The 25,358-nt window shown below is 38.3% G+C and overlaps 1 protein-coding gene across 3 annotated transcripts in view; it reads right to left on the minus strand.

Moving 5' to 3' along the window:
* Window positions 1-25,358, minus strand: part of GALNT1 (polypeptide N-acetylgalactosaminyltransferase 1) — a 96,384-nt gene that overhangs the window by 64,567 nt on the left and 6,459 nt on the right. The window contains exon 2 of one of the 3 annotated variants that reach the window (XM_037508652.2): window positions 828-882. The exons of 1 other annotated variant lie outside the window; for it this stretch is intronic. The gene's annotated coding sequence lies outside the window, so the exon portion shown is untranslated. Of the gene's footprint in view, window positions 1-827; window positions 883-15,673; window positions 15,691-25,358 lie in introns of those variants that run through there. One more of the 3 variants, XM_054694097.1, reaches the window with a different exon arrangement.

The following is a 25,358-nucleotide window of genomic DNA, read 5'->3' on the forward strand; positions in this document are numbered from 1 at the left end:
GTCCCATTACACTTGAGAAAATGAGGTAATGCCTAACATACTCATACATAGCACACACTCAGTAAATCTTAAATAATATTTCTAGAATTGCTTTCCTAGATCAAATAAGAAATCAGAACCTATGTGTAGTGATGCAATGAGAATTCAAATGGTGGCCTCCCTGGTGGCCTAGGGGTTAAGTCTCAGCATTATCACTGCTACAGCTTAAGTTCAATACCAGGCCAGAGAATGAACCCGCATGTGGTGCTGCAGATCTCTCCTGTCTCGCCTGCTGCTCATGTTAGCAGCATATTTCAATAAATCCGCCTGTTCTGTTCCCTACTCTATCTCTGGTAAATGCTCTCACCCCCAGTAACTCTGGCCTACACCCCAGTTCTTTTACACACAAAAAAAAAATGAAATAAAAAAAGAATTCAAATGTCATCTGAGCACTGCACAGAGAACCTCACCAACAAACTTTGATCCTGTATTTTCAACACTGGCTCTGAGAGTGATTGCATGTTCACATTATAGGATTATTGGTTAAGTTCAAGCAAGAAAAACCCTATACAGTAAACATTTACTTATTTCTAAACCTAGTTTTCATTTAGTCTTTGAATTGATCTCCCTAATGAAAAAAGAATTTACTAATTAATTAGTACTGGGCTAAGTTTGATAGTTACAGTTCTCAAATTACTAAATTGGGATTTTAGTACAAGCCATTCTCATGTGTATATGAGGCATAAAATCCAATAAACATCAGTTTGAAACCTACAGAGCTGTAAGATTAAATCTAAACGTAAAGCATAGTGCAATCCTGAAGTTATTCACCCTAGCTATCAACTTACCCCAAAGTGGTTTTTCAAATGAATTCATATCCCATATCCACATGTCCCACATCTCCTGTTGAAAAATAAATTTCTTAAAATCAGTTTATTACAGAATAACTCTATTCCCTCCCCCCTTTATCTCAACCACCCTATTCCACGGGACCTATTCATAGGGCAGCCACCACCAGAGGGTGAGGACTGATCAGCTATTTCCCCAACGCTGAGCACAATACCTGGTGCACAGAAGCTGTTTAGTTAATGCCTATTATGTGAATGAGTTAGACAATGAATAAAGTATCACTGTATGCCAATACCAAGCTTAGGGTAAATACTATGAAAGTATCCTCCCTCTTAGAAATTTCTTAAAGATATTTACTTTCTAGGTGGAAAGTGAAAGATACATAGATAGCAAAACCTGTGCTGGACGGCTTGTTCCATATCTCATCCGTAGTAACCCGTATTTTTCACTGCATTAGACTCCCAAATGAATTGGGAGTGATCATTGATCCTTCTCTGCTAGACTACCTACTCTTGATTGGTTTAAGCCAACCGTGGTTGTTCTATTCCTCTTGCTAGTACAAATGACCAAATTTTGACCCATAGGGCCTGAGGGGAAGTCTGCAGGGAAGCATTCAAGAAGTTATGCTCCCTTGCAGATATACTAACAGAGAAACTATACTTTCCTACCCCTGGGGATACTGGTTGTACAGCATACTTAAAGCCCTGCAGCCACCTTGAGGTCATGAGGATTTGATGGTGACTAAGTGGAAAGCAAAAGGACCCTGATGGAGCCACTGAACAGACCAATTCTGAAATCTCCTATGTCTGGACTTCTTGTTATGTGAGTTGTTAAAGCCCTCATTCTTTAACTGGTTACGCTGCTATTAGTTAAAAAATATCTCAATATACCATTCTGCAAGCTATCATTTCTAACTCAGGTATGTGTCATGTGAAAAATAAATGAAGCTGTGAATCAGTGGAGGATCAGAATTAAGGAGTCTACTTGGCATAGAAGCAAAATTTCAATGTAAATTTAACAGCTACAAAATTAAAGTTGGTATATAACATGCCATCTTAGACATGGTTATTTAACCTGTCACAAGATCACTTATCCCTAGTTTCCTTAATCTTAAATAAGTATCAAATATGTGCGAGACATTATGCTAAGTGGCCTGATGAAAAAGACTCAGACCCTATACTCAATGAGCTTGCAGTTCAGTGGCAAAAGAACAGGTGTATTCATGTGGCACTTCACAATTTACAAAATGCTTTTAAATCTTTTCTAGATGATTTGCTCAGTGCTACACTCACCTGTACCCTCACAAGGTGTGTGGCCACACCAACAAACTACACCCGAAGGTCAATAAGGCCCCATGATCAGCTACTCCTCGCCAGTAGGACAGCCTCCTGCCAAAGCCCCTGTGGCCCTAGGCCTTTTCACAGACTGGAGCAGAAAGGAAAAAGTGAATATATATCGAACACAAGATAACCCAGATTCTGGAATTACAGGCAAACCTCAGAGAGACTGCAGGTTTGGTTCCAGACCATCACAGTACAGTAAAGGTGCAACAAAGCAAGTCACACAAATTTTTTGGTTTTCTGATGCATGTAAAAGTTATGTTCATGCTACACTGTAGTCTATTAAGTGTGCAACAGCATTATGTCTTCAAAAATTTACATAACTGAACTAAAAAATACTTTATTGTGAAAAAATGCTAACCATCATCTCAGTCTGGTCAAAAAACAGTAACAATAGACTTTCCTGACTTGTTATAAATCTTCAATTTGTAAAAGACGCAATATCTGTGAAGCACAACAAAGTGGAGTGCAATAAAATGAGGCAGGCTTGTAGTCAACAAAGACTATAAGCAGCTACTATAAATATGTTCAAGAATTTAATAATAAATAAAGAGACGGAATGCTCATCAGACAAATGAAAAGTATAAAAAGGATCATGCAGAATACAAAGTCTGAAATGGAAAATTCACCTGACAGGTTTGAATATTAGATTTGAGACAATGGAACACAGGGTGAGTCAATTTACAAAGAGAGCAAAAGCAATTTTCCAATCTAAACATAAGAAAATGTTTTTAATGAACAAGACATCGCAGTGAGCTATGGTACGGTAACAAAGTTCAAGATAAGGTACTGAACAAGTGGAATGTGAAATCAATTTCCCTTTGTTCCATAAACAGTAATACAACATGTGTGCATAAGGCAGTGGGACAGGTGCTAAACAGAAAAAGGTAGGTGTCTAGGATGCAGTTTTGACATGAAGGAACAATGCAGCAAGGGCATCAGACCCCTAAATACTATGACACTTGCCCCAGAGGTCATGCAGAGAAAAGGATCACTTATGGCTGGCAGGATCAGAGAAAGCATTCCTCCCCACACCGTTCTCAACATGTCTTTGTGCCTCTAACCACTGAGCCTGCCCATTCCAGGAACTTGCTTATCTCCTTATCTTTCTCTGCAGTGTGAGAAACTGAGGATAAGCTCTTGCCTCACAGGTGCCTAATAAATGTGTGTGGAATGAAGGTGTTGTGAAAGTGTCACTCTCTTGGTCCAGAAGGTGAAAAAAACTGGGGAAACAAGAGCTAAGATGGTAGTGGGAAAGGTAGGTTATTTTAATCAGAAGGTGGGAGCAAAGTTATAGCAACAAGCAAATTTAGTGTGTGATTTAAACCGGATGATAGGGAGAGCACCAACGTCACCAAGGACCTTTCAATATGGTAGCTGAAAACCCTCAGCTAAGTTGGTTAGTCTGAAGAATTGGAAACATAAAATTTTTTCTTATCATCTAGTCAAGATCAACCAGAGCATATGAAAGAATAATGAATTAGAGGGTCTTAACTTTTTGATCAAGTGAACACAACATCCCCTCAAAAGTGAGGCTGAATGTCAAAGTATAAAGAAAGCTTTTAGATACCTTCTTTAAGTTTGTTTTCAGTATTTTGGTCTATAAGCATCCAAGATGAAGAGAGATGTTATCCCAAAGAGGAAAGTCTACAAGAACAGAACAGTTGAACCCAGCCTTTTGTGATGCCTATATACTTGCACAATTCCAAGGCATACAAGGAGACTTGTATATACTCCCCTAACCCCAATCAGCCAGGCGAGTCAATACCTATTGCCTGGGAGAGTGTAATGAGGTCTTGCCAAATACATAGTGAAAGGGCCCAGGGGCCCTAAGCTCTGATAAGGGATTCTCTGAAGCCAAAAGACAACCCATGAGAAATATCCAACCCCCAGGACTTTGACCTGTGAGGCTAAGGGTCTGGCTGTATGGAAGTCGGTGGTAGCAGTTCTGCCGGCCTCCAACTTCGCCACCATCATCTTGAAAAAGCCAGACACTGAGTCATTGGGTGGAGAGTCATCCCAGCCATCTTACTGGGAAAGCCTGAATGCTGGTTTCTCAGGACCTCAAGAACTGGCAAAAGGCATCAGTAGATGAATGCACCTGCCAATTAAATTTTTTAAATACAACCAAAGATATCATACATAGTTAAAGGATAAGCCTAAGAATAGGGGGAAATATACACAACAGAAATTATCAACAAAAAACGAGTATCAGAATGCACTAAAAAACTCCCTATCAAAACAAATGAAAAATGGCTGAAAGGTATGAGTAGACAAATTACAAACAGCCAATGACCTTAGCAGAATGGCCAAAATACAGGTGTTAGTAAGGAATAAAGAGAGGGAACACTCATACACAATGTTGTTCCAAGTGTAATCTGGCATGGCTACTTTGGAGAGCAATCTGGCAATTTCTAATAAAACTGAAGAAAACATTAGCATATCATAATCCTACTTCTAGACATATAGCAGTTACAATTAAACAGAACTATGTGCATCAATAAGGGTAAAAATGTTAAATGGAAAAAAAACTATGCAAAATATGTAGAGTACATTCCATTTATGTATAGTTTTAAAGTATAGAAAATAAGACATATTATTCATAGACATAAGCATACATTGTAAAGATAGGATAATATACATGAGAATAAAATACCAGATTCATATTACAGTTATTTTTGAGGAAAGAGGAAAGGGCTTCAACTACATTGGAACTTCTCTATATAAAATATCTAAACCGTGGCAGACTGCTAGCTGCTCACCAAATATCAAGTTTCCTCTTCTTGCTTATGAATCAAACCTGTGTCTTACTGAGAGTGGCAATTTGCATATCCTAGTCTCTGCAGGTTCAGGTGGTCAATAGGGTAAAATCAGGAATCACTGGGTGAGGCCGTTGAAAAGGAATTGAACGGGCAATGATTTACTTCACTGGGGCATGGAACACTTTAACCCTTATCCCTTCCTTTATTCTTCTGCTTAGAATATGAACACAAAGAAAAGAACTGCAAGGACCAGAATTTGCAACCATGAGACGACCTGAGAAAGAAGTATCACAAGCTACTGAATGGAATACAGAAAGATAAAAGGAGTAGGATCCTCGATGACCACACAGCTGCCATTGCCTGAAGATGAAAACACTCTTTAAAGTACCTCTGTGGGGAGCAGAAGGGGAACAGGATCTTTTAGAAGCAATCAAACCGAAAGCTAACTGAAACAGAAGCACACAGAGGAAAATGTTAAGACATAGAGGAAAGATGGGCTCATAACTGTTCCTTATATTCTGCTACTGTACTTTTCTGTTTTAAATTGTTTTATTTAAAAAATCTTTTATTTCTCAGATTTTAAAGAGATTCTCAAATGTTACCAATAGTCAATTGTTAGTCAACAGATCAAGCCAAACTACAAAGATAACATATATACTTTATGAAGTGGCCAATCAGCATGGATAAAACAATTCACATGGGCAGTTTCTGTATTAATGCTACTAGCACTGCTACTGCCATTTTGGATAACTAACAAGACTGTAGAAACCTAGTCTTTCGGTTCAGGACTTGGGATGAGAAAGACCAAAACCAATCTGCAGACTAAATGGAAACCTCTGTTATCATCCCTTTGCTTCTTTTTCCTTCTTACTACATTTACCAAAGCTCAGTGCCATAATTTTTTTTCCCCTCCCCACAACTGGATCATCAGGGAAAAGAGAAGGAAAAAAAAAAATCAAAGGACAATTTCTATCTTCAGATTTTTACAATATACAGATGATGTTGTTAACAGCTGCAAACATGAAGGTTCTGAGGACTCCTTTACTTAAAATGTTTTGATTATGACTTTGATAATGCAAGTCACCTTTTGAGACCTAAAGTTTTAAAATTTGCTCAAGAGATCAAGTTAAAACAGAAATTTGCCATGGAGGTAGATTTTAGATTTTGGTTTATCTGAAATATTTAGTTACTATGTGCAAAAACTAAAATGAATCATTGTCTTATTTATTAGCATGTTACAGAAAAAAAGAGTACTCTTAGTTAGTTCTGACTTCTACTTCCCTAGATTCCTCATAGGCACAAGACACTGCAAAACACACGTAGTCTTCGTTTTCTTTACTTAATAGTCAGCAGTTCAGTACTTCACATTTTGTTTTGATGGATTCCCCCTCCCCCAATTTGGTTTTCCTTTTGTTTGTTTTTTCCCTAATACCACTTAACTTCTTTTCTTAGCCTGTCATTTTAGAAGTTGTTCCACATTCTGCCTGCTGATTTTACTCAACTTTCTGGCCCCTTGCTCTTTGTTTCTGTGAATAGCTATTCTTGGCCTCACTCCCTCAATTCCATCCTCCCCTCATCTCAGGTTGCTTCTGCATTGATACTATTAAAATCCATACTAGGAAATAACATCCCAAGTGCCTTCTCTTGGAATTTTTTTCAGTTCTTTGGTAGCACATTATAGGACTTATTTCCTGTTCTCAGAGCAAAAACAAAACAACCAACCAACCCCCACTGCAATTAGGATTTTAACAGTGTAACAGAAAGTTAACAATTGTTGCAGAAGTCCCTGAAAAAATCTTGCTATTTAATTCATACCAATAGCTCAAAACATTTCTTATGCATTATTTTTTAAAACTCCATGAAATTGTCAAAATTATACTCTGGTGAAACCTCTTAAAACTCAGGTTTTCTATCTTTTCCTCCTCATATAAATGCAACAGTTAGACATTTTTATCTTTATTATTGATAGATACATATAACTAAGAAACTTTTTTTTGCAGATGACGTTTCTCCACTTTGTTTCAAAGAATTTAAGAGTTAAGTTCATCCATGAGCAAATTTTTCCAAACACACATACTATGTTACAGTCTCAATTCAGTTTCCCTCTTACAACCATAAATTCCAGAGGAATAAGCATAAAATGTTTAAAGATATATTTAAATATTAAATATTATATACTTTTTAATGACTATAAGTAATTTTACAGTTTTGATGACATCCCAACAGTATTATAGAAAAGAGTTACCTTTCAATTTTGAGTTAACTTCAATTTTGCTGTATTGTTATATAGTAATACCATATATATATTTAAGTGCTTGATTACACACGACTGCCAAAAAAAAAAAAGCAAAGCAGTCTTAAAGATAAAATATTTGACATAGCAATCTGTTTCATTACAAAGAACCCTAATCTTAAGGGAAGTTATTTAAAAAAGAAAAGGGGGAATGGGAGAGTAGTAATAAAATCTAGATATTGTTTCATTTCTTTTTTTTTTCTTTTTTTTTTTTTAGTAAAATGTGAATTTGTTTGACCTGAATCTGCAAACAAACTCAGACACTATAGGGACCACTGAAGAAATGTAACTATAATACATTGGTACTAAGGAATTAATGGTACTAAGGAATTAATGCTGTTTTTACTGGGTATGATATCGTAATAGTGCTATGATGATATTAAAAAATGTTCTGGGCCTCCACAGTGGCACATCGGGTTGAGCGCCACGCTGTGAAGCTGTCCGCAGCCTCTGCAGCACGGGTTCAATTCCTGGCCAGTCAGGAAGCAACTCACATGGCGTGGCAAACCTCTCCTGTCTTGCCTGCTGCTACCTTCTGCGGTGTCTTCGGTCTGTCTGCCTGTTCTGCTGCTCGCTCTGTCTCTGGTGAATTCTCTCACCCTCCTGTGCCTCTGGCCTGTACCCCCGTTCTTGTATGAATAATGAATCTTTTAAAAAAAAAAGTTTTCATTTTTTAAAAATCCAAATTGAAGAATGCTAGAGATGACATGGTATGTCTGGTATTGTTTTTAAAATATTTGGAATTACTGAATGAAATAAGTCAGAAGGAAAAAGATAAACACTGATTTCACTCATATGTGGAATATAAGGAAACCAAAGGAACTGATAAAACTAAACCAAAAGAAACCCAAGAAATATGACTGCAGAATTGAGGTTACTAGAGGGGTCGGACATATGGGGGTGGAAGGAGAGAGGGGCTCAGTGGCCTATGGTAAAGGACTGTAGGTGCTTTGGAGGCAGGTATAGTGACACACATCTGTGGAGTTATGAACCTATTTCCCTAAATCATATACTGTGTAAACCATTGTTACCTCAATTAAAAATAATAAAATGCTTGGAATTGGTGTTGAGGGCTAGAGGGCAATGCTGAGGTAAAGTACATGTGGCAAATCTTAACCTTAGCTCTATCTGGAAGAGGTATACAGGCTTAATGGGATTCACTTTCCTATTTCCTCTGCTTTTCTAGATGCTACAATTTTTTGAAATGAAAAGTTCAGGAAAAAACTTTTATGTCTGTTTCAGATAGCTAAAAGCTAAGTTAGAATTACAAACAGATTAAACATTCTATTATGGCAGCCAAATATTGCAAACACTGGTGTTTTGTTAACAAAATCAAGGCATAAATGCATTCATTTACTTAACTTCTATTTAATCAGTACTTATTTACTATATGCTAAGCATTTCACCAGAACTTGGAAAAACAAAGATGAATTAAGTGATGTCACTGTACTTAGGGAGGAGACAGTCAATACAAATACCTGTGATAAAGGATTCTAAGTGGTTTGGCGGAAGGGATTAGAAAAGAGGAGCTAGAGATTGAGGGGAAAACTGCCTCAATGCTTGTATTGCATTGCATTGCATTGTATTGCATTAGAGGTGGCTGAGGAGTCAGAAGTTTTAGGAATGAACGGAACAACATTGAGGGACTCAAAGGGTCTGAGAGGTCACAGAAGCTGGAGTGGCACATGGAAGAGGCCAGAGTTCTGAGAAAAGGGTTCTCCACAATGCTAAATGTTACAGAGGATGGTTAATGACAGCGGATGAAATTTTGTCAAGTACTTATTAGCAAGCTGCGGTGAGTTTGGGGATGTAAACAAGACAGTCCCACAGATTGTGCTAAGTAAAAGAAATTAAATATTACACAAGACTTCAGAGTGTGAGATTTTAAAACTTACTACTGGCCACATTAGCCATATGCAGTGCAATGCCAGATAAAAATAGGAGGATGGAAGCATAGCAACTGAGTTGTCCTTACAGAGTGCTAAGCACCTGTAGAAGCATCATATAATAACATAATCCTTCCAACAACCAAATGAACTAGGTACTATATATTCTCGCCATTTTACAGATAAGAAATGCATTTTAAAAGTTAGGTAATTTGGCAAAAGACACACAGGTTGTGTCAAGTCAAAATTGGTCAACTCCCAGTAACCATGGTAAAACCCAAAAATGTGTCTGCTTTAGTCTACATCTGGAGTTTACTTAAGTAGAATCATACTAAAATGTATTCCTCTGCTACCTTTAAATCAGCACTATGGTTTTAAAATTCATCCATGTTGATATATGGTGAAATGGTTCATTAATTTTAGTGCCAAAGGGCAGGGGTGGAGAAGCTACTATTATTATTAATAAAATTATATGGAAACAGCTTCACCCAGTCCATTTGCTTATGCATGGTTTATGGCTGCTTTTCTGCTTCAACAGCAAAGCCAGGTAACTGCAACAGAAACTGTACAGAATGAAAACTTAAAATATTTATTATCTGGCCCTTTACAAAGTCTGCTGACCTTTGCCAGAATACTGCTATGGTATACCTGATATTGCCCAATTTGGACAATTCTGTCAATGTAGTTTTAATATGTATTTCTCTGTTGACAAATATTTAGTGGTTTTTCCCTTTTCTCCCATGAAATAGTTTTCGTTTGCCCATTTATTTTTTTCACATTGACAAATGTATGCACACTGACATACATACATACATATATATATATATATATATGAGTGTGTATGTATTACTGTGATTTTAAAAAAACCTTTGCCAATTGTGTGCATTAGAAATACCTTCTATTTGTGTGCTGGGATTAGCTATCACACTCTCTTTTTAGTGTAAACAAAAAACAAAAGACCTTAATTTTAATATAGTCAAATTTATTAACTTCTACCTTCAACAATTATGTTCTTGGCATATAGTTACAGCCTGAAGTCATAAAATACACTCTAATATTTTATTTTGAAGACTTCAGTTTTGCTTTCCACAATTTGGTTTTTAATCCATTTGGACTTTTCTGTTTTTGTTTTTTAATATAATGTAAGAAATCTTTTTCGCCCTGTGGTTAAACAGTAATCCTCATACCATTTAAAGTATTTCATTTCCTATTTGATTTTTAACATTAGCTCTGTCATATACCAAATTTCTATGTGTGTACTGTATGTTCTGGTTTTTGCCTCAATTTTCTTCCATTATCTATTTGTCTGTCCTTGCCTGAACATCACACTAACTCAGTTATTAAAGTTTTACATTAAGTCTTAGAATCTGTAGGACAAACATTCTTCAGAAATATCTTGATTATTGTCGGCCTGTTGCTTCACAAGTAAGTTTTAGAACTGACCCGTCAAGTTCCATGAAAACAAGTAAGACTATACGCTGCAGGGTTTTTAATTGAAATAGCAATGAACTTATATATTAATGGCAGGTTTATTAATGTACTTAAAAGAGACAGGCTTCTTCCCTGTGAACATGCCCATATTTATTTAGGTCTTGTGTCTTTCAATACATGTCTATATAAAGACCTTGCCTTTCTTCTTGTATTTGTGCCCAAGTTGCTTTTTTTTTTTAAACTACTGTGAGTCACTCATTTTGAGTAATAGTACTGATATTTAAAACATTGATCATATATTGAGCAACTTGCCAGCTATACTATAAATCCTAAAAATTTATCTATGGATTCTTGAATTTTTTATGAAAACGTTCACATTGACTCTTAAGGATAACCATTATGTCCATTCCTTATAGCATGGGAACTTTCCTTGCCATACTGACTGGCTCCAATACAAAGCTGGATAGAGGAGAAAACAAGAGACATTGTCATATCATTTCTGAATTTTAAAGGATTGCTTTTAATGTTTATCAAGAATGATGTTTACTATAGACTTTTTATGGCCTTTGTGAAGTGATGGAATTTCCTATCCTAAATTTGGTGTAAGAGTGCTAAAATTTTTATTTATTTATTTATTTATTTGTTTGTTTGTTTGTTTGTTTTTGTTTATACAAGCACTGGGTACAGTCAGAAGTGCGGGAGGGTGAGAGAACTCACCAGAGCCAGAGCGGGGAGCAGAGCAGGCAGAAGGACCGAAGTACACTGCTGAGGGGAGCAGCGGGTGGCAGGAGAGGTCTGCGCGCCATGCGGGACCCTCCTCCGGTGGCCCCGGGGAGCAGCTGGGGATCGAACCGGCGCCGCAGAGGCCGCGGGCAGCTTCACAACCCAACGCTCAACCGCTGCGCCACCGGGGAGGCCCAAGAGTGCTAAAATTTAATAATTGCTTTTTCTGCATCTTTTAGCATGATAATTTCTTGTTTGTTTTAAACAGTTCATGTGGATAATTACATTAATAGATTTTTTAAATGCAGAACCTGGCTTGCTTCTTGGAATAAATCTTTTGTTCAATATGTAGTATTTCCTTTATACGTTGTTCAATTCATTTTGCTAATTATTTTAATAGTCTTTTGTGCCTTTGCATATTTTATGCTCCCTGAATATATAAACATTTATTTCATATTCCGTATCTAACAAGTTGAATGTCTGCAGTTTCTGAATGCCTAACTATATGGTTTTCTAGTTCTGCCGATTAGCTCACTGTGGCTTATTTGAAGTGTTTCTACAATCCTCCAGGGAGAATTTGGTTTGCTTTTCAGTCCTAACAACCTGAGACCGCTTTTCACTAAATTCTTGGCTTAGATGGTTTTTGCACCATCCAGGTAGTATGAGCCCCAATCCCAAATCCAGTGAGAGTAGATTTATAGTTTCTCAGGGACGATCATTTTACCTTTCCAATAAAAGACAAGCTGAGACAGGAAACCTTCCTTACACCACCACTCCCACTCTCCCCGCCCATCTCCTCCCATCCCTTTACTGTAGGACAGGTTTTTAATTTTTCCCCTAGATTTTCCATTAGCACCTTTCAGTTTTACACAAAGATCTCTGGATCTTGCTCCTACCTTATTTAATCCACCCTCTTCAAAGGGGAACACATTAATATTAAAATATATTTTAATATTAACAATTAGAGATGCAGAAAACAGAAAAAGTTATGCTACCTATTCAAAACATTAAAATAAACAATGAATATTTAAAATAATCTTATGAGGGGCCTCCCTGGTGGCGCAAGGGGTTAAGCACAGCACTGTCAAGCTATCCACAGCCTTTGCAGCACAAATAGGATCCCCAGCTGGCCAGGAGCTACCCACATGGCATAGCAGACCTCTCCTGACTTGCCCACTGCTCCCCTCAGCAGTGTATTTCAGTCAGTCTGCCTGTTCTGTTCCCCACTTTGTCTCTGGTGAATCCTCTCACCCCCCACAGCTCTGGCCTGTATCCCAGTTCTTGTACGCATAAATAAATAAATCTTTAAAAAAAAATAATCTTATGAAAGAATCAAAGTAGGCCCTTATTTACTGAAAAAATGGTTAGAGTTATCTTTTATATTTCTAAAGATAATTAGGATTTAATTGGTATCATTATTAAGCAGTTCTCTTGAATGTTAAACCTAATCTAGAAGACAATTTGTCCAATTATATCTCATTCTATCTTTCATGGAGATGTGCCCTATTTATGACTCTAAAATAGGCTTTTCTCTTTCTATAAGAAGTTTATAAAGTTATTAAATCATACTTTAAAATATTTAACTTCAAATTCAAGACATTATTTTTCAGTCCTCTATTTTTAATGTTTTCTCCTGCACCCCTCAATTTTTCCTTCTGTCTCTTAAAAGGCATACAATACAACTAGTATTTGTATTCCATATAAACACTGTATGTAATTACATACAATCATGTCTTTTTTTAATGAAACAGGTAATAAATAAGATGGTAACAAGTTAATGTTCCAGTGTGGCCACTTCATATTTCTGTCAGATAAAACTCCCAAAGGATAGTGCCTACAAAACTTAGAGACAGGATTTAGTTTCAAAAACAGAAGCCTTACAGGAAATTTGTTGTGATCCTTTCTTCAAGAAAAAAAAATTAAAAAAGTACCACATAGTAGGCAAAGTAGACCAACTTGAGAATGTTTCGTGAGGCAGGCAAAAACAGCATTTTACACACAGATATCTAAAATCTGCTAATGAAAGGATGCTTAAAGAACTGTCTAAGCCCTAGTCTCAATTTTGCGAGCTGCCATTCTTCTCCATTCTTCAAGATCATGAAAACTCTTCTTGTATTTGGCATGGAATTACACTCCCTTAACCTTTTTTTGGTTATTTATTTATGCATACAAGAGCTGGGGTGTAGGCCAGAGGTACAGGGAAGGGGGTGAGAATATTCACTGGAGACAGAATGGGGAGAAGAACAAGCAGACCTACTGAAATACACTGCTGAGGGGAAGCAGTGGGTAAGACAGTATTGATCTGAAGTGTCATGTGGGTCAGATCATTGGCCAGGGATCGAACTAGAACTCAGTGGCTACGGATAGCTTCATGGTGCTGAGATTTAACCCCTTGCGCCACCAGGGAGGCCCTCCCTTCAACTTCTAACTTTTGTCTGTCTTCTAATTCAGTCAGCACACTGACTGAATTTTATATTACATGCTCTCAGATGTGCAAAGATAACAAACTGTCTTAAAAATATGAATTAGGTGATGTTTAATGACAAATATTTCTACAAGGTTGCCACAAATTTCAGTAAATTTTTCTCTTACACAAAATTGGAAAAGTAAACCTCAGAAACAAAATTAGAGCTCTGGTTGCAATTAAAACTTTTTTTTTTAAATGAGAGCAAACCAGCCATCAAGTACTTAAGGAAAACAGCCTTGATAAAATATTAATACTACTCTTTCAATACTTAAAATGTAGTACACTATAATATATTAAGGAGCCATTAAATAAAATACTGAAAGTTAAACAGAGTGGAAAACCTCCACAGTATGCTCATCTGCCTCCCTCTCTCACACACAGTATTCCCAGTGTGGAGATATTAGTCCAGCGGTCAATTTAGCGACTTGGCCAAGGAGTAAGAAAGGGAAAAGTAGGGCCCAGGGACCTTCCCTTCTTCTCCCTAACCTTCCACACACCTGGTTAATCTTAACCCAAACAACTCTACCCTAATCTGTCCTATATACTGGAGCCTGGTAGAAGATATCTGAAAATGCACTCCTGTTACCAGAAAGCTTGAAAAACACCTATTTATAGTAGCAGATCTTAAAATCCTAGTGCAGGGACCCTCTCTGGGGGACCTCAAGATCCTTTTAAGGAGTGTGCAAGGTCAAGGTCAAAACAATTTGTATATGAATACCAAGTCATTTTTTTATTTTTTAATTTTTTACTGTTATTCCATCATGACTGCATAAAACGGAGTTGTAGAGGCTATATTACCTGTGTGAGCATAAAAGAATGAATACAATGATTAAATGAACTCATGTTCTTTAAAATATCTGGGTTTTTATCTCTGATATAATATCAATAGACATAACCCAGAAAACAATAACTCTTTGAGGTCTCCAATAATTTTTCAGTGTAAAAAAGTCTAGAGAATAATATTGAAAACCACAAGTCTAGAGAATAAAATCCAAAATCCATACTGAGAAAATCCATACTTACATTCATTCCACAAACATTTATTAAATGCCAGCTTTAAGCTATATTTTAGGTTCTGAGGATACAGCAAGTTCCTACCCTGAGGGAACTGCAGTCAAGTACTGGGATATAGACAATAAACAAAATTGTCAGCTAGTAAAGCACACACTCTGTAAACAAACAGAAAGGAGAACTGGCTTGTTAGTAAGTGACTGGACAGGTATTTGACACTGGGTGATCAGGAAAGGCTCCTCTGAGCCAGGGTCATTAAGGAGCCAGCCTCAGCAAGATTCTACAGAAAAGCATCCCAGGCAGAGCCTTTGAGACTCTGCCAACATAACCCCAACCACAATTCAGTTTCATCTTCATTGCCCTTCTCTTCAGTGGCAACAGACTACTCCTGGTTCCTCAACAGGTCATACTCTACACCCTCTCGCTTCCTTATCTTTCCTCTGTCTGAAATGGCCTCTGCCCATCCATCTGCCAAACTCATACAAGACTCAGTCCAAGGTTCCGTGAAGACAGATGTTTTCTATTCCCATGACCCAGGGCTGTGCCCGCCAGCACTCAAGAAACCACTCACCTCTTCAGCCTTCCCCCTCTGTGCCACCCTACTGATGTCTTCATGTAACCGTGGTATTTCCATAAAAGGGGGAGGGTGGGTTCCGTGTTCCCTGCCCCCATTTAAATGCAGCCTTGCTGCACTAGCTACTGGGAACGAAGGGGCGGAACTGAGTGGCCAGGTGAAGCTATACAACACAGAAAGCAGGTGAGCGCTAGAGAGACACAGAAAAGGGTATACATGAAGAAGAAAGGCTTACTTGCTTCTGGGCTTTAGACTTGCATGAGAGATTTGAAGGAGACACATGGATGAGAGGCATGTAGACAGGTGGAAGAGACATGGGTGAGAAACATATAGAGAGGCTGAAAACACCAGCCATTACCTTGATTTGCACTTGGATTTTTCTCCTTTCATCCCAGACTTGCTTGGCCTCTTTCTTCCCCTTCCTAGGTTTCCCTGCCAGAAAGTACATTAGATTTGTGGCAAGCTTTTGGGCTTCAGCAGCCCTGCTTTGGGTGAACCCTGTTTAGCTGGACATTTACCCCTAAGGGGAAGGGCAGCTTTGGGTGTTTTACCGGGAAACTCATTATTCTTTCTTCTCTCTCTGTACACACTAATTCTATTAAAGTTCTTTTACACTGAGTATGTTTTGTTTTCGTGTGCATGGATGGCTGGCTGGTCCCAAGTTCGGGGGTCCCAGGGTATCTCTCAGTCCCCACTAACAGTCACATAATTGTAATTTTGTATGCCAAGTCTGTCCATTTTACTGTGAGTTCTGGAAGGTATTTTGGAATTCACAGAGCCAAACACGATGTCTGGTTCACAGCAGCAGGTGATTAATAACTATTAAACAAATGACTCAATCATTGAACCACCTTTTTTTTTTTCACTGTATAACTATTTTTACATCTAATCTTTTAGAGGCAGGAATTATATCTTATTCATTTATCACTGAGCCTTATATATCACAAATATTCTGTAGCTATCGGATTACTCAACTGAATTTATAAAGCAAAGACCTTTATAACCTACAATGCAGGTAATAAGCAGAATGTTCTGTTTCATCCTAATAGTGCAAGAGATGACTGGTATCTATACCACAGATCTCAGGACAGCATTTAAGGGAAGATAAGTCTTTTCGTTAAGATACTGAACTGTAGTAAAAGAGACAAAAACCAGAAAGTCGATTCAGCATTCCCTCTGGTAACTACACACAGTAAGCAGAACAGTAAAAGATGATCCCCAAATTATTTAATTCAGCCAGGTGTTAGATTTTGTTATTTCTACTCAACATAGCTAATTTCTGCTATGTGAAGGGCAGTTCTACTACAAGGTAGTTGTTTACCTTACAGACTCCCTTAACCATATCACATTCTTAGTTTTCACATACTAATAGTCCATCTGCTCATAAATTCTCTTAATAGTTCTCTTCAACTGGCTATCTAATATATACAGTGTATTCACCTGAGTCTACAATGCTAGGAGACAAAGTCCAGGTTGCATTATAACGTCTGTGAATTAAAACACGACACAAAATTGAGCACGCTAATGAAAAGAGATACAGATATGCCCCTCTAAAAGTAACTTTCAGAGGTTAACACACAGGCTATAAGGTGATTTAACAGAATCAAGCTTAAGGAGCTAGCTACTTCCACTTATTTCTATCAGCAGTCATAACTAGTGATATTGGATAGACAAAACAAAAACTATTTGGTAACTAACATTAAGTAGTTAATTAAAAAACTCTATAGACGCAGAGGTATAATACAGAAGCTTGTCAATAACAGGTACATGCTGTCTATTCTTCCAAGTGTCCTAGGAACAACCGGTTATCACCACACTTACACAACCACTATTCTCAGGTGTAAAGAGTTTATTATGTAAACTGCCGATTATAAAGGCTCTCTGCTTCTCTTTGTCCCTCCTGCTGGTTCTTTTAAGGCCTATTTGAGCTCCCAAAATATTTACAGGAAAAATAAAAATTTAAATCCAGGTCAATAAATTTTCCAGAATAAAAATCACAACAAATATGAAAGAAAAACAAAAACTTCTTGGAGAATTGGGAAATAATTCAGGATAAAATTCTTTGAAAATTTTTATTTCAACTACCCATGCCTTTACCTTTATGATTATCACAAATAAGAGACAGTGATTTTAACTATACTGTCTAAATAAGCCTGCAGATTTGACGGTATCATAAACGTTGAAACCTTCAGAAGCATCTACTTCTTAATATTGAGGTTTTGCTCCTGCTATATAGTAATAATTTATCAATGTCCAGTTGTATATAAATGTCTCACACCCTCATCTATTTAAGGAAAAGCCTATACTCAATAACCTCATAAGGTTTCCTTGCAGGACAAGATTCGTGGGCCTATGATATCATAGTCACATAAGACCTTCCAACTTAGAAGAGGTTCACAACGATTTAATGCTCTGATGTGACAGACTTGAAATTCCTAGCAGTTTAATGTAGGGGGCTTCTCATTTTCATTTTGCACTGAACTCACAAATTACATAGCTGGTCCTGTACCTTGAAATTCTAACTCTCTGTGATGAGAGTACACCTTTCTAATTCCAAGAACAATGAAGATAAAAAAAGCAACAGAACTGAAGTGACCTGTGTCCTACAAGCTTAAGAATGACTTTCAGAACTATCTTCTATTTCTATTAAAAAGAATCAAAAGTACATTTAAGATAATACAAATCCTAGGGATTAATTTCATTTTTAAATATAAAAATAGGAAATATTATCTGGGATGTCATCATTACAACATATAGATTCAAAGTAGAGAGTTCCTAAAGAGACAGGCAGTAACAATCAGCTTGTGAGAATCAGTATCAAAAACTTAATTCACTTCAGGGCCTACCCAGTGGCGCAGTGGTTGAGCGCTGGGTTGCGAAGCTGCCCACAGCCTCTGCAGCGCCAGTTCGATCCCCGGCCACCGGGCGAGGGTCCCACATGGCACGCAGACCTCTCCTGCTGTGCCTGCTGCTCCCCTCAGCAGTGTACTTCGTCAGTCTGCCTGCTCTGCTCTCCCCTCTGGCTCTGGTGAATTCTCTCACCCTCCCGCGCTTCTGACTGTACCCAGTGCTTGTATAAATAAATAAATCTTTAAAAAAAAAATTAATTCACTTCATCTGCTCGCTACCAAATGCTCCTGATGACATCTACTTTTCCCACTTTCATTTTTTAAAATCATTCTTTTCCAGAAAAAACCTTTTTTTCTAGACAGTCCCAATGATATCTAAGATGTTAAGACAGTAAAAAATTAACACAAAATTTAGAGCTGTAATTAAAGCAAATAATCTATTATATGTCACAGTTCTTACAACTCATATATTTAACACATAACTAAACAAAAGAGGCTCAACAGCCACAATGAGCTTGTTGTAAAATAATCAAAGAGTAAACATGACTCCGAAGAAGTCTGAAAAAAAGGCAACTTCCACTGCAGAAACAACACTGTTATCCCAGAATACACATAAACTGGCAGCTCTTTTTCTGACCAGAATTTTTTTTGTACAAATGTTCCATTTCATCCTAAGTTTACTGTATAGATATCCCCTAAATATCTAATACTAATACCACAGCTAACCACTAGTACTAGACAAAGATCAGCTTTCCGAAGAGAGATGCAGAGGAGTGGGAATGAGTATAATAATTAAAATAAAACAAAAGACCACTGGTAATTCAGTCAATGAACAAAACTTGCTACATCAACAATGTCCCCTCAAGATTTTAGTTTTGCTGAAACTAGGTAATTAGATTTCTGGAAAGCTGAGGCTTATCGTGAGAAGACTATTATATAAATAAAGCATGGTACATATAGTTATGTGTATATTGTATATGCATACTGCCCTTTACTGTGGCAGGTCTGGGGATTTGCTTTTAGAAAGCTTTTACTGTTTAGTGACACGGAAGAATTAAGTTCTTGTAAGAAAGGATATCTGAATTTGGACTGACAGTGCCCCTGCCATGGGTGGCGAGTTTAGTTAGGACCAAGGTATGAAGAAGTGCAAGACGAAGAAGTGCAAGATGCAGACACCATTCTTCTCTGATCAACAGATGTAAATTCTAATGGAGTACTTTATAGCTTTAAGGAGGATCCTTCATTACTGCCTTTATCAGAGCTTTTATTTACTTAAACATGTCTCTGCCAAACTGAGCTACTTGAGGAAGGAGATCAGATATTTCATTTTTATGTCTTTTCAATATCAAAGACTGGAAGCATGTACAACAGACACTAACAAAATTTTTAGAAAATGAATAAATGAGTAAATCTTTTAGTTTGCCAGCAACTCAGACATAATTAGGCTTGAAATAAAAGAAGAGTTCAGACTCTTTTCATAATAAGGCACAGGGACACTCTCAAGAAACAGAGGTGATTTTCAACATACACATAAAGCACATTGCAAGGTGTCCCCAAATATTCATACCCTTCTACGGTTACAGAACCCCCAATCTTTCTGGGCACATGAACTACTACAATAAAGATAAATTTCCCAGTCTCAAAGTTAAGTTCTAGTTGATATGAAAGAAGTTTTGTGTGCAACTTCTAGAGGTGTCTACAACAACAGAACATGCCCCTTCCTCCACCCTGCTTCGTGAAACATAAATGTGATAGCTCAAGCTCCACTTCGGATCTTAAGGATAAAGACTGGGCCCTGAAATGGCAGGTAAGGAACCTGGGACAACCAGAGCTCACAAAACCATAAAGCCATACAGTAGCTGGTATTAATAAACACGAAAGCAACTGAAATCTTAAAGCAAGAGAGTCCTAACTCAGCTTTAAAGTTTAGCTAGAAAAAAGTATCTAGCAGAGGCCTAATGTAAGCACTTAGAAGTTACTTGGTTTCTGTTTTGTTTTTAGAGATAATGTTGGTATACAACACTATGTATGTTTCAGGAGTTCAGGTTCACACCTTAGTATGTTACCACAGCATACCCAACACCAAAATACCAATAATCCTCCACCTCAGTCCTTCTACTCTTGCTCTCAGTGACCTCCCACCCCCCCAACCCTGTGCTCGCATCAGTTCTGCAGTAAGATTCCCAGTGTTTATTTTGGTGTGATTTTGTCTGTTCCTTTGAAAAGTGGCTGGTTTTAGGATTGTCAAATGTTGTCAATTACTGGGGCCTCCCTGGTGGTGCAAGGGGTTGAGTCTCAGCACTATCAAGCTATGGGCAGCCACTGCAGCATGAGTTTGATCCCGTCAGGGAGCTGACTCATATGGTGCAGCAGACCTCTCCTGTCTCGCCCACTGCTCCCCTCAGCGGTATATTTAAGTCAATCTGCCTGTTCTGCTCCCACTCTGTCTCTGGTGAATGCTCTCACTGCATGCACCTCTTGCCTGCCCCCTAGTTCTTGTATGCATAAATTAAATCTTAAAAAAAAAAAGTTGACAGTTACTAAGGTGAAAAGATGAATACAGGGTGAAATTCTGGGGCAAGTATTTTAATGAGATCACTTTCAATGAGTAGTGTGATGGAGCGTAACCTCAGATTCAATGGTGCTATCTACACAAGGATATAAAGGGGGTAAATGCCCTTTACACTCTCCTGGGTGGAAATTCTTTTTCCCTAGGTCAGCACATTTTAAACCACAGAAGGTTCAAGTTCATAATGAATTCTTGTTATGGTTTAATAGTATGTAACGGCAGAGACTTTATTCAGAAGTTAGAGAACAGTATAAAAGTTATGCAGCTGGCTTGGTTCTGGTTTAAAACTCAACAATTTTTTCCAGGAATTCTATTTTTACCATCCTAGTCTACATCACTAGATCCCAGTCTACTTTGACATGTCAACTGTTTCCACCTTCCTACCCAATCTGAATCAAGCTATTGTTTTCAGTTCTCACGTTGTGACCCATGCTTAGTGCTTTGGGCTCCTCTCTGCTTTGACATGATCTACCCTAGCCTCTCTATTAGTCACCTGGTGTTCTAAATTCTCCCAAACTCTTCCACTACTCTCTACAGTACCCTCTTTCTCCAAAATACACGTTCCTACCTTCTTTCATTTCTCAAAATACACTCCAATTTAACTTTTAATAATGCCTACCAGTAAGTCATATCCAACTGGTGATTTCTTTCCCCTTAGCTTATTTATCCTAATTCACATACACATGAAAATATTTGAGGCAATTCTCACCTGACCCAGAATATCCATGCCTTTCATTTATAACATTAAAACAAAAAATACTGGGGCGGAAGAATTACTTTTCTCTGTATACATTTTGGCACTGTCAGGATATTTTACCATATAAGCATGTTACTCTTTCTACTTAAAAAAAAAAAAACAAAAAAAAACCCTCCCATTATTATTTAACAATGCACAAAAATTGCCTTAGTCTCCTTATTCCTCAAGAGTGTTTTTATGCAGAAATATGTGGCCATCATTATAAACCCACACTAGCTAGTCAGCCAGATGAAGTCCTCGCTGTTCTGCTGTACAACTCCTCTCCTGTACTTCCCTCTTAACCACCAGACACAATCCTGGTCTCAGCCTCTCAGAGACACCTCAGTCTCAAGGTCTCTCCACCTCACTTTCACCTCATATTTCTTTTGTTCTACTCTCTCAAAGACCCCTTCATCTTTTCAAGACTAAAAACCTCCACTTGTAGGCCCTTAATTCTGTCCCTTTCCATAGCTTTGGAAGCCTGTTCACAGACACTCTTTCACACTTACCAACTGACTCTGCTAGCCATTTTTTCCAAGGTAACTTCAGGACAACCTGCACCTAGAGATGAGGGTTTTGTCCTTCCCCTCCCCCCAAAAAACCAGACTGTTAAACTTGAATTGCCAACCTTAAAAAACCAGGAAAATTTTCTTGAAAATCAAGATTTCTGACTTCTGTGGTAAAACAGGATCCTCTGCCACCACTGAGTGATCACATCCAAGTAGCAAAATTGTAACTGCAGATAACTACCCCTTTCAATGGGACAGTTGCAATGTCCTGGGTACCAGAAACCCTCTCCTTACTGTCCCCCCCACACAGACTCTAATCACTTTACTTCCCTGGCTCTCATAGGCCACACTCTATTGCTTACCAGTAATAGGCTCTGCTTTTTCCTATTCTAAAAAATACTTCCCTGAGCTACCCCCAATGTCCTTTCTCTTATCCACAATGACTTCTCAAGGACTGGTCTACATTTACTGTCACCACTCATCAATATGCATTCACTCCTACTTTCTTGTAATTTGATTTCTGCTGTTACCTCTGCTGAAACTACAGGCAGAGAAAGCAAGAAAAAGGAAATATTTTTACACTCTTGCCGGCTCAACTGCACTGGAAATCAGTGCTGGTCATTCTTCACAGGGTCTCCTCCATTGGTTTCTAATGCCCACTTCTAATTCTGCTGAGGAAATCATGTAGACCTTGCAAAGGTTAGACACTTAAAAATACCTCTGAATGCCATAAGAGCTCTGGTCAGCATAACCTTCTCTTTAAACTCCTTTTTTTTTTAAAGATTTATTTATTTATTTATACATACATACATACATACATACAAGCACTGAGTACAGTCAGAAGCGTGCGAGGGTGAGAGAATTCACCAGAGCCAGAGCGGGGAGCAGAGCAGGCAGAAGGAAGTACACTGCTGAGGGGAGCAGCGGGCGGCAGGAGAGGTCTGCGCGCCATGTGGGATCCTCTTCCGGTGGCTGGGGAGCAGCCAGGGATGGAACCAGTGCTGCAGAGGCTGCGGCAGCTTCGCAACCCAGCGCTCAACCAACAGCTGCGCCACCGGGGAGGCCCAACATAACCTCTTATAGCACTGCCACCAGCCAACCCAAGTCATAGATTTTCCTCTCAAGGAATAAAACAAGACCACTACAGTCAGTCTAAACCCAACCATAGATTAAACCTTTTTTAAGTGTATTCAACATTTACTGATCTTTTACTATAGGCACAGTAAAAGAAAGTGCCTACTCTTGCCTAAGGAATTCACAGGCATAAGGGACGCAGATGATAAACTGGAAGTGTTAACATGTCACATGATAGAGGAAATAAAGAAACCCATATTGAAGGCTAGGAAGGACCAGAGCAGATTACTAGGAGAAACACCAGAGCCATCCTCAGTCTCAAGACAGATCTACTACCACCATTTTAGTGTAGCTCTCCTGCAAGAGTATTTTAATTGGTCTCCATGCCTCTCCTTAACACATCCTATGCTCTAGCCCAAATCCATTCTCCACAATGAAGCAAAGTGATCTGCTTAAAATGTGAAGTAAAGCACCTTCCTGCTCAAAAGCTTTACAACAGCACTTGAGATCGAGGTCCTGCTGCATCTGTGAAATGCCAGTTTTTCTCCCTTCACCTCACCCCATTTTCTCTTGCAACAGGGTCATTCGGTCACACTCATCTTTCAGTTCCTTAAGCAGAATGGGTTCTCTTCTGCTACCTGGCCTCTGCACAAACCACACTTTTTACCTAGAATTCTCCTGCCCCCACTCTCTAGACTACAATCTTTGACTCTGAATGTCAGTGGAAATGTAATTTCCCCATTATTTATTTGTTAATTTTTGTCTGCCCCATTAGACTGTATGATCAAGGGCAGGGACCATGTTGTTTTGTGTTCACATTGTATTCACAGTACCTGCAACATAGCCAATACTCACTAAATATGTGCTCAATGTAAATGTAAAGAAATCTTTCTTCTTCTAAGGTCCTAATTGTAAGCACCACCTTGGGTTTATTTCTCAGTCTTTTCTGCCACGTTCACTTTCATCATCTCAATGCTAATGATTCTCATCCTTTTTAAAAAAAAAAAAATTATTATTTATACAAGAACCAGGGTACAAGCCAGATGCATGGGAGGGTGAGAGGATTCACCAGAGACAGAGCGGGGAACAGAACTGGCAGACTGAAATACACTGCTGAGGGGAGCAGTGGGCAAGCAGGAGAGGTCTGCTGTGCCATGTGGGACCCCTGCAGGCCGGCCAGGATCGAACCAGCACTGCAGAGGCTGTGGACAGCTTCACAGAGTGGCACTCAACTGCCTGCGCCACCAGGGGAGGCCCTAATGATTCTCATCTTCACCTCCAGGCTTGACCTCTCTTACCAAGATCAAGTTTATCAACTACAATGCCAGTAGATTAGTTGCACCTGGTCTGGCACCTACAGTTCAACATATCTTAAGACACTCATTAACTATCACCAAAGTACTGTTATTTCCATTACCACTAACAGTAGTATCCTCTTACAGATCAAGGGGCCGGATTCTCTTTTCTTCATCCATTAATAAGAACATCTAACTGATCGTGTTGATCAATACTGGAGTCAGTGGAGATCCTGTACCTCTAATTCCTCCTAACAATGAGGCAGTACCAAATGCCCTTTCCCTGTTGACACTGTGTTTCAAAAACTAAAACAGAGGAATAAATAAGATCCAGAATTTTATAACATGATATGAAAATTCCAGGTTTTAATCAAAAAGCTCTCCTCATACCAACAGCCAGAATGAAAACAAACTGAATAGAAAAGACTCAACAGACACCAACACCAAAATGACAGAGATGCTAGAATTCTCTGACAATGATTTTAAACAGCTGTGACAGCAGTCCAATGCTTAAAAGTCAATTTTAAGCATTCTTGAACAAAATAAAAATAAGTAACCTCAGCTGAGAAATAAGATATCAAGAATGAAACAGAAATTTTAGAGCTGAAAGATACCACAACAAAATAGGTACGTGAATGGGCTCAATAGCAGAATGTAAAGAACAGAGAAAAGGAACTGGAAGACAGAGCAAGAGAAATTAGCCAGTATGAACAACAGAAATAAACTAAAGAAGAACTGACAGTGCTTAGGAGCCTGTGGAACCATAACAAAAGATTTAACATTCAATTCCTCACATTCTTGAAAGTTGAGGAGAGAATGGGATGGAAAATGTACTAAAAGTAATAATAGTACAAATTTAGCAAGACACATAGGCCTGCAGTTCAGGAAGCTAAATGAACAGGATAAATCCAAAGAAATCCACACCAAGATGATCAAAATTAAACTTCTGAAAATGAAAGACAAGAAAAGTTCTAAGAACAGTGAGAAAAATGACACCTTAACTACAGACAA

This window comes from Talpa occidentalis, unplaced genomic scaffold (assembly GCF_014898055.3).
Source record: "Talpa occidentalis isolate TD23 unplaced genomic scaffold, MPIMG_talOcc4v2.1 talOcc4.13, whole genome shotgun sequence".
In the NCBI taxonomy this organism is placed as follows: domain Eukaryota; kingdom Metazoa; phylum Chordata; class Mammalia; order Eulipotyphla; family Talpidae; genus Talpa; species Talpa occidentalis.